The 9,530-nt window shown below is 41.6% G+C and overlaps 1 pseudogene; it reads right to left on the minus strand.

Annotated features, from left to right (window-relative positions):
• Nucleotides 1-2,776: 2,776 nt before the first annotated feature.
• Nucleotides 2,777-3,833, minus strand: LOC138147674 (deaminated glutathione amidase pseudogene; annotated as a pseudogene).
• Nucleotides 3,834-9,530: the final 5,697 nt, after the last annotated feature.

The raw sequence follows: 9,530 nt of genomic DNA on the forward strand, positions 1-9,530 counted from the left end.
ACTTATGGAGGTTGCTGGGATTGCAGTATCACTGATTGAGAGCTGGGAGAGGCTGCAGATGGCATGATCTAGTCCAATGCCCTCATTGAATGATTTGCTCAAAGTTCCACAGGTGGTAAATGGCAAAGTTAAAATTTGAACTCATAGACTAGGATGCTAAGTCCTGTGTCTTTCCAGTGTTTCTTTCATGCTGTCTACTCTAGGTTGGGAGAAAGAGAGTAATGGTGGGTGGGGCTGCTGCTATTTTGAATGGAGGCTGACTTGGATTATGGTATTCTCTGGAATGGTAGGTCTTGGTGCAGTGAAGGTGAATTGATCAGCCTGCCCATTTATCTTTCCTGAGTTCTACTATCAATTTTTTGATCAACTGACACTTGTCAAGTCTCTATTACTTATGTGCTAGAATCTATTGTACTTAGTGCTAAGGAGGAAAAAGAAAAAGACAGTCCACATCCTCAAAGAGTTTACTGCATAGCTAGGGAGATGAAATACATATAAGAGACAAAGAGGCAGTGAGAAGATACAAGGCAGTAAGTGATTAGTATCAGAGAGGTGTACGGACAATCTACTATGTGCTATGGAGAAGGGATTCCCTTGGCTGGGATATTCAGGGAAGGCTTCAGGTGAGATTTACAACTTCTCTAAGGTGCTAGGTGGCATGGTGGACAGAGGGCTGGGCTTAGAGTCAGGAAGACATGATTTCAGATCTGGCCTCAGACACTTTCTAGCTGATCCTGGGCAAGTCACTTACCCTCTGCTCACCTCAGTATCCTCAACTCTAAAATGGGGATAATAACAGTACCTACTTTGCAGGGTTGTTGTGGGGATCAAATGAGATAATATTTGTAAAATGCTTAGCACACTGCCTGCCATGTAGTAGGTGTGACATAAATGCTTATTCCCCTGCCCCAAGAGTAGAGGGAAAAAGAAGGCATTTCAGATAAGTGGAAAAATTCAAGAGCAGCTTGGAAGCAAGAGGGGGCAAGCTGCCTTCCAGGGACCATGAGAAGAAGAGTTTGTTTGCAATGGTGTGTTCATGTTGGGGAGGAATAGAGAAGAGCTGGATCGGTGGTGGTTTGGTGCCAGATTGTGCTTTCTGCCAGGGGATCCAGAATTGATCCTTTGGATCTTGGGGAATTCCTTTTTTAAAAAAAATTTATTTGTTTTTAGTTTTCATTATTAACTTCTGTAAGATTTTAAGTTCTAAATTTTTCCCCTCTCCCTCTGCCTCCTCTCCCCAAGACAGCATGCGACCTGATATAGGCTATCTATACATGTACAATCATATTAAACATATTTTCACCTTAGTCATGTTGTAAAGAAGAATTAGAACCAAAGGGAAAAACACACAAAAGAAGAAACAACAACAAAAAAGAGCAAATAATATGCTTCGATATGTATTCAGACTCAGGATATGATTCTTTCTCTGGATATGGATAGCATTTTCTATTATAAGTCTTTTGGATTTGCCTTAGATTCTTGTATTGCTGAGAAGAGTTGTCTGTCAAAGTTGGTAATCCTGCACAATATTGCTGTTACTGTGTGTAATGTTCTCCTGGTTCTGCTCACTTCACTAATCATCAGTTCATGTAAGTCTTTCCAGGTTTTTCTGAAGTCCACCTGCTCATCATTTCTTATGGAATAATACTATTCCATTACATTCATATGCCACAACTTGTTCAGCCATTCCCCAATTGATGGGCATCCCCTCAATTTCCAGTTCTTGGCCACCACAAAAATAGCTGCTATAAGTATTTTCGTATATGTGGGTCCTTCTCCCATTTGTATGATCTCTTTGGGATACAGACCTAGAAGTGGTATTGCTGGGTCAAAGGGTATGCACATTTTATAGCCCTTTGGGCATAGTTCCAAATTGCTTTCTAGAATGGTTGAATAAGTTCACAACTCTACCATCAATGCATTAGTATTCCAATTTTCCCAATCTTTTCCAATATTATATTTTTTTCTGTTTTGTCATGTTAGCCAATCTGATAAGTGTGAAGTGGTACCTCAGAGTTGTTTTGATTTGCATTTCTCTAATCAATAGTGATTTAGAACATTTTTTCATATAACTATAGTTAGCTTTAATTTTTTCATCTGCCTATTCATATCCTTTGATATTTATGAACTGGGAAATGGCTTGTATTCTTTTAAATTTGACTTAGTTCTCTATATATTTTAGAAATGAGGCCTTTGTCAGAGACATTGGCTATAAAAAATGTTTCCCAGCTTTCTGCTTCCCTTCTAATCTTGGTTGCATTGGCTTTATTTGTGTGACAACTTTTTAAATTTAATGTAATCAAAATTTTGTATTTCATAATGTTCTCTCTCGTTTGGTCATAAATTCTTCCATTCTCCATAGGTCTGACAGGTAAACTATTCCTTCCTCTCCTAATTTGCTTATAGTCTCACCCTTTGTGTCTAGATAATGTACCCATTTTGACCTTATCTTGGTATAGAGTGTAAGATGCTGGTCTGTGCCTAATTTCTGCCATATTATTTTCCAGTTTCCCCAACTGTTTTTTTTTTGACTTCGTGACTATATTTTTTCATTGTCAGTGCTGCTTAGACCTTGGTGTAGCTTTAGTTTTCATAAAATTGTGATTTAAGAGCTCTTCTATATGTAACTAAAGTCTTGAGTAAAGAAAAGCATTTTTGGGGGCTTTACAACAGGTTGAATCTGTATGCCACAGAAGAAAGGGAGTTGAGGTTTTTCAGTGGCCTGGGGTCCTGCCTCCAAGCCATAGATCCTCACTGGCCCAGAATAGGACCCTGGTTCTGTCAGCAGGTATTAAGGATCTGGGTGACCCAAACTGCCATACAGGTCAGGCCTTCGGTGCTGGGCCACAGGCATATGCTGGTGTACTTGGTGCAAATATGCCAGGTCAATATGGGCAAGGCAGAAGCCTGTCCCCTCAGAACATCATGCTACCACGACTCCCCAAGGGTCCACCACTATACTGTGTCCATAACTCCCTCTTTTTTCATGGTGCTGTCCCCACTGTGCTGCTGCAACTACATAGCACTGTGTCTCGATGGCCCAAGCCCGGAGCAGCACCTCCCAGTGGGCTGGTCCTGTGACTGAGCCAAAGGCGGAAGGGTAAGTGAGAATTTCAGCACCATCCTGGGCTAGTGCAAGGGAAAGCTCTGGAAAACGCAGGTCATAGCAGATGGCCAGGCCTAACTTGCCAGCTGGTGTACTGACAGGTGACCCAAGAGTGGGCCCAGGTACAGTAGAGGTGCTCTCACACATGGGTCCCTGTCCTGGAAGCTTTACATCACAGAGGTGTGTCTTCCTATATGTGGCCACAATACAGCCCTTGTTGTCCAGGAGCACGTGACAATTATAGATGCTCTGAGTCTGCTCCCAGTCTTGGCCACCTTCATGAAAACCACCAAGAGATAGCCAAAGTCCACATTCCCTGGCAAGTTGGGCATACCGATTCACAAGATCCCCACCCAATGGCTCAGACAGGTGAAGGGTCCCTGCTGTGTCATGAGCAATGAAGTCAAAGGCCTCGGGCAGGAAGGCCAAGCAGCCACCCAACTTGGAAGCCTCCTGAACCAATCCTGAACAGGCTGCAAAAGTTTTTTCCTTATCTGGTGTGGATGTCACCTGGCACACAGCGACCAGGGGCAAACTTCAAGGAGAAGAGCTAGCCATGGTCCCAGGCCTGCTGTGCCTGGTGCCCGCTGGGTCACCGACTTGGGAGAGACCAGGCAGCCTGAACGTAAAGCGCAGCAGGAATGGGCACTTCCTTTGCAGCCAGAGGGTGGAGCTTAGCATGGAGCCGGAGCTCAGGGGAGACGCATCCACACTCCTCTCGGCTCCCACCCAAAGGTCTTGAAGCTTTGGGGGCCATAGGGCACATGGAAATATCAGGCACCCCAAAGGAAGTGCCCCTAACCAAGATGCCCCAACTGTTTCTGTTAAATAATGAGGTCTTATACCCAAAGCTGGAATCTTTGGGTTTATCAAAAAGTAGATTCTCTAAGTCATTGGCTACTGTGTGTTGTGTACTTAATCTATTCCACTGATCTACCACTCTTTTTCTTAGCCAGAACTAAGTAGTTTTGATGATTGTTGCTTTGTTATACAGTTTTAGAGTTTTAGATTGGTATGGCTAGGCTACCTTCCCTTGCATTTCTTTTCATTATTTCCCTTGATCTTCTGGACCTTTTGTCCTTACAGATGAATTCTGTTATTGTTTTTTTCTAGCTCCATAAAATAATTTTTTGTAGTTTGATTGGTATGTCACTAAGTAAGTAAATTAGTTTAGGTAGAATTGTCATTTTTATTATATTAACTCGGCTTACCCATGAGGAACTGATATTTTCCCAATTATTTGGATTTGACTTTATTTATGTGAAAACTGTTTTGTAATTGTGTTCATATAGTTCCTGGGTTTATCTTGGCAGGTAGACTTCCAAATATTTTATGTTGTCTACAGTTACTGTAAATGGATTTTTTCTTTCTTTCTCTTGCTGCTGGGCTTTGTTAGTAATATATAGAAATGCTGGTGATTTATGTGGTTTTGTTTTATATCCTGCAACTTGCTAAAGTTCTTCATTATTTCAAGTAGTTTTTAGTTGATTCTTGAGGATTTTTCATCTGCAAAGAGGGATGGCTTTGTTTCTTCATTCTAATCCCTTCTGTTTCTTTTTCTTATTGCTAAAGCTAACATTTCTAGTACCGTATTGAATAACGGTGGTGATAATGGGCATCCTTGTTTCACCCTTGATCTTATTGGAAATATTTCTAACTTATGCCTATTATATATAATGCTTGCTGATCATTTTAGATAGATGCTACTTATTATTTAAAAGAAAACTCCATTGATTCCTATGCTCTCTAGTGTTTTTAAGAGGAATGAGTGCTATATTTTCTCAAAAGCTTTTTCTGCATCTGTTGACATGATCATATGGTTTCTCTTAATTTGGGACCTTGGGATATTCTTGAAGATTTCCAGAGAGAGAAATGGTCTGATCAAAGTGCAGTTTGGGGAAGACTGGTCTGGAGGTGGACATGTGGAATGGCGTGAAAGGAGAAACAATGAGGAAGGTGAGATCAGAGAGGAGGAGAAGGAAAAGGCTACTGCAGTCACTGAGGCAAGAGACAGAAAAATGCCTGAGCCCCGGTCAGGATTTAGGAATCCTCTGCTTGGTGATGGTGGATATGTTATTTACTAGCTGTGTGGCCTCAGACGAATTACTTCACCTCTATGGTATTCCATCTTTTCATCTGTAAGTTGAGATAACACTTCCCTACTGTCCATCACCTAGGGTTGTTGTGAGTGAATACTTTGTAAATCTTAAAGCACTATAGGAATGTGAGTTTTTTATTATTATTATACTATTATTATAATTATTGTAAGGGCAATAGTAGTCAGAGTAGAAAGCAAGGAAAGTCAAAGTTACAAAGGAAGAATCAACAGCACTGGGACTTTCATTGAATATTGGGAATGGAAAATAGAAGGAAGGAAAAGATACTTATTAAGCTCCCACCGGGGGCCAGGTACTGTGCTAAGTACTATACAAATATTATCTCATTTGATCCTTACAACAACTCTATGAGGTAGGTGTTATTACTATCCCTGTTTTTCAGTTGATGAACCTGAAGCAAACAGAGTGACTTGCCCAGAGTCTGTGTGACTCTGGGCTAAGTAAATGTCTGAGGCAGATTTGAGCTCAGTTTTTTCCTGACTTTAGGCCCAGTGCTCTTTTAATCTAAGCTACCCAGCTTCCTAAACCTAAAGGTGACTTGGACATTGTAAGCATGCTTCCTAATAAACTCATAATGTTAGTTTCCCTTCACCATCCAGTCTTCTCTCTCCTCTTGAATGAATGATCCATGCATGCCACAGTAAGTGGAACACCTGTGCGTATATGGCTTATAAATGGACACTGAATCTTTAACTCTGGATCTGAAAGGTCTTAAATTGTGGGACCCGAGACCAAACATAGCACTCCTGATGTGATCTGATCAGGGCAGACTACAGCCGGACTATTACTTTCCTTACTCTGGACACTATGCCTCTCTTAACTTAGCCCAGGAGAGTGTTAGCTTTTCTGGCCTCCATCTTGTCTACTGTCAATGACTTGCAAGGTTGAAGTCCATTAAAATCCTGAGAGATTTTTGACAGGAGTTACTGTCTAGCTATATATCCCTATTCTGTACTCATGAAGGTGATTTAAAAAATACAAGTATAAAACTCGACATTTATTATTATTTAATAATTATCTTATTCTATTTGGCCATAATTTTAGCCTGATGAAAGTTATTTGGGTCCTAGTTCTGTCTTCCAATATATGAGCTCCCAGCTTCATGTCATCTGTAAATTTGATGAGCATTTTCTCTATAACTTCCTGCCTATTTCCAAACCGTGACATTTGAACTTGGATCATCCTCCTCATTCTTCTCCCTCCCTGGCTCTCTGCCTCTAGTCTCTGATAGGTGATATTTTACTTTATCTTGCCCCAAACCAGGCCTCCACTGTCTCTTCCTGGCTATTTCCAAACCTTGCAAAAATGTGTGTTCTCCTCCTCTATCTCTACAGTCTCCATTTGGGGTGCCTACTCCACCAACCCATGCTGGAGTTGAGAAGCAATAGCATCAAACCTACTTCCTGGGATATGAACTGAAGTGTTTTGGTTGGAAAGCAGCTCAGTGTAGTGGAAAAGATGCTGTTTTAGTAGTGAAACAATCTTCCATTGAATACTGGCTCTGTCCCTTATCAGATGTGTTATCTCTCAGGATCTCATTTTCTTTATCTATAAAAACAAGGAGAATGACTTAGATAACCTCTAATATACCTTCCAGTTCTAAGTCCTAACATGTTGCCTTTGCCTTATGCCCCTTTGGCTCCAATTATTTTTTAAAATAAATTTTATTGATATATTTTGTTTTTACATCACCTAATTTTTCCACTGTATCACTCCACTCCCCCTCCCAGAAAGTCATCCTTTAAAACAAAGAATATCTTTTGTTTAAAAAAGAAAACAAGAGGAAGAGAAATAAAAATCTTTATGTGTATGTGTAGAAATATGATGGTGTATACAGTGCTCCATACCTGTGGACTTTATACCCCTGCAAAAGAGTTAGGGGAGGTATTTTCTCACATCTCTTTTTTGGGGTCAATCCTAAAATTAAGATGATGAAAAGCCAACCACCTAAGATGTGACTAATTCGAGATGTGATATTTTCTAAGCCAGAGATGAAGTTTTCAGAAATGCATCAATTGACCCTTCCCAGTCATCTCCTAGTTATCAAGGCTCTTGGATTGGATTTAGCCCCTGGAGAAGAGGAGGGCTGAACTTAAAAGGCTAGCCAAGGCATAGAGATGTCAACCACTTGCTTTGGGAGTGCTCTCTGCATTCCTCTGCCCCCACAGGGTGCTTGGAAAGCACAAAGTAAAGCTCAATGAGACGGGAACCATCCCCCCATGGTGCTTTTCTTCCCCTCTGCTTGTTCATGTCTTCCTTAGCAGCAATAGCTTCCTTTCTCAGCAGAGAATTTGATTCTTTAAATATATATATTTAAGAGGTATTGATAGCAAAAAGGGCCCGAGGGACACAGCTTGGTACAGCTTGGTCTTCTGACATTTTCTCATGGAAAGTTTTCTCTTTGCTTCCACTTAGAAGAACCTTTAACCCTAGGGGCCCTGGGGCAGCAGAGAAGAGCCCTAGGTTTAGAGTCAAAGAACATGGGTTCTAATCCACTACTCATAAGCTGTGACTTTGGGTTTAATTGAGTTTATCTGTAAAATAAAAGGGTTTGAATGAAATAATCTCTATTGAGTCTTCCAGCTCTGAGAGAGCAAATAATTTTTGTCCAGGCAGATATCTGGACCATCTGATAGTATTCTCACATGAGATTGTGAACACCTTGAGATCAGGAGCTATGCCTGATTTGACCATTGTTTTTCCCTTGCACAGTGTCTTGCTCCTAGTAGGTGCCTAACAAATTGTTTTTTAATTGAATTGAATAGATTACTTGTGGTCCTTTCTCTCTTCCCATCCGATCCTCTTCCTTGGAGGACCATATCTTCTTGTTACCAGCCAGGGATTTGGGCCCATCCTGCAACTTCTTTGTGGGAGTCAGCCCAATATCAGCTCCTTCCTAGAGACAGAGGTGGGAGGCAATATCCCTCAGTAGGGCTAAAGGACAGTATGGGAATCAGATCCATTCTACCTTATTTGTAGAACTGGGGAAAGTTGCCGTTTTGAATTCTCCTTTCCCTGTACCTCTTTCTGAAAAAATGGCACATAATTCATTAAGAGCTGCTAATTTAAAAAAAATGAGAAGGGTTGCTACTTTCTATTTCTTTGAAGGACAGCAGTGGAATGATGGACAGAGAGCTGGCCTCAGATTCAAAAGACCTGGGTTGAAGTCTACGGCTCTGCCTGGCTTTGTGACCCTAGAGAAGTCACATCCCCTCAGTGTCCCCCAGGCAATTCTCTAAGTTGCCCTTCTGTGTTAGTAAATGTAGTTTCCTCATAGGGAATTCTTTCTACCAAGGAAAGTACATCTCTGGACAGAAAACACATTTCTCTTGCTCTGTCATCATTTCTCTTAAACCCCACTGAGCTCTAAATCTTAAGTAGCTCTGAGCAGCTCTCCTCTTACCCTTTTGGTAATGGATAGTAGACTGGCTTCTGGAACAATCACTTAGCCAGGACTGCCTTCTCCAAAGTTACCAATCATCTCTCAGTTGCCAAATCTAATGGCTTTTTCTCAACATCCTTCTTGACCGTGCGCATCATTTGACCTAGTTGACCTCCTCCCCTCCTCTATACTCCCTTTTTCCTTCATTTTTATGTACCATTTTCTCTTTGTTTGCCTCTGACCTGACTGTCTGCTCTTTTTCAGGCTCCTTGGTTGCATCAATATCCTTGTTCCAGGCCCAAATTATAGGGCTATCACAAGGCTTTTCTGAGCCTTTTTAACTCTTTAAATGCTCTTTAAAAGCACTTGCTGCTCCCATTAGCTTTCATGGGCTCAGTGATCACCTGTAGGTAGATGACTCCTAGATCTATATACCCAGGCCTAGCCCTCACTCTAGAGCTCCAGGCCTCCATCACCAAATGCCTTCCTCCCATCTCAAGCTGGATGTCCCATGGGTATCTCTACCTCAACACGTCCCAAACAGAATGTTTCCCATCCAAATCTGACTCTTTCCTGACTTCCTTATTTTTGTCCAAGGTCACTTCTCCTCACTCATATTCACAACTTTAGAGTGGTCCTTAACTCCTCACCTCATGTAGTATCTGAGCCCGGATTCGATCCCCAGGTTATCCCAACACTGGGGCCAATGCTTTTACTCACTGAGCCATCTGGCCACCCCTAAGCAATCGGGGTTAAGTAACTTGCTCAAGGTTACATGGCCAGTTATTTTCAGGTGTGGTGCTAAGTATCTGAGCTTGGATTCGATCCCCAGGTCATCCAGACACTGGGGCTGGTGCTCTTATTCGCCATCTGGCCAACCCTATTAACATTCACTTTTATAAGATTCTGAGTACTAAATTCACCC

This window comes from Petaurus breviceps, unplaced genomic scaffold, assembly GCF_028583685.1.
Source record: "Petaurus breviceps papuanus isolate PSGF00001 unplaced genomic scaffold, PetGlider_PUasm1.0 90804, whole genome shotgun sequence".
In the NCBI taxonomy this organism is placed as follows: Eukaryota; Metazoa; Chordata; class Mammalia; order Diprotodontia; family Petauridae; genus Petaurus; species Petaurus breviceps.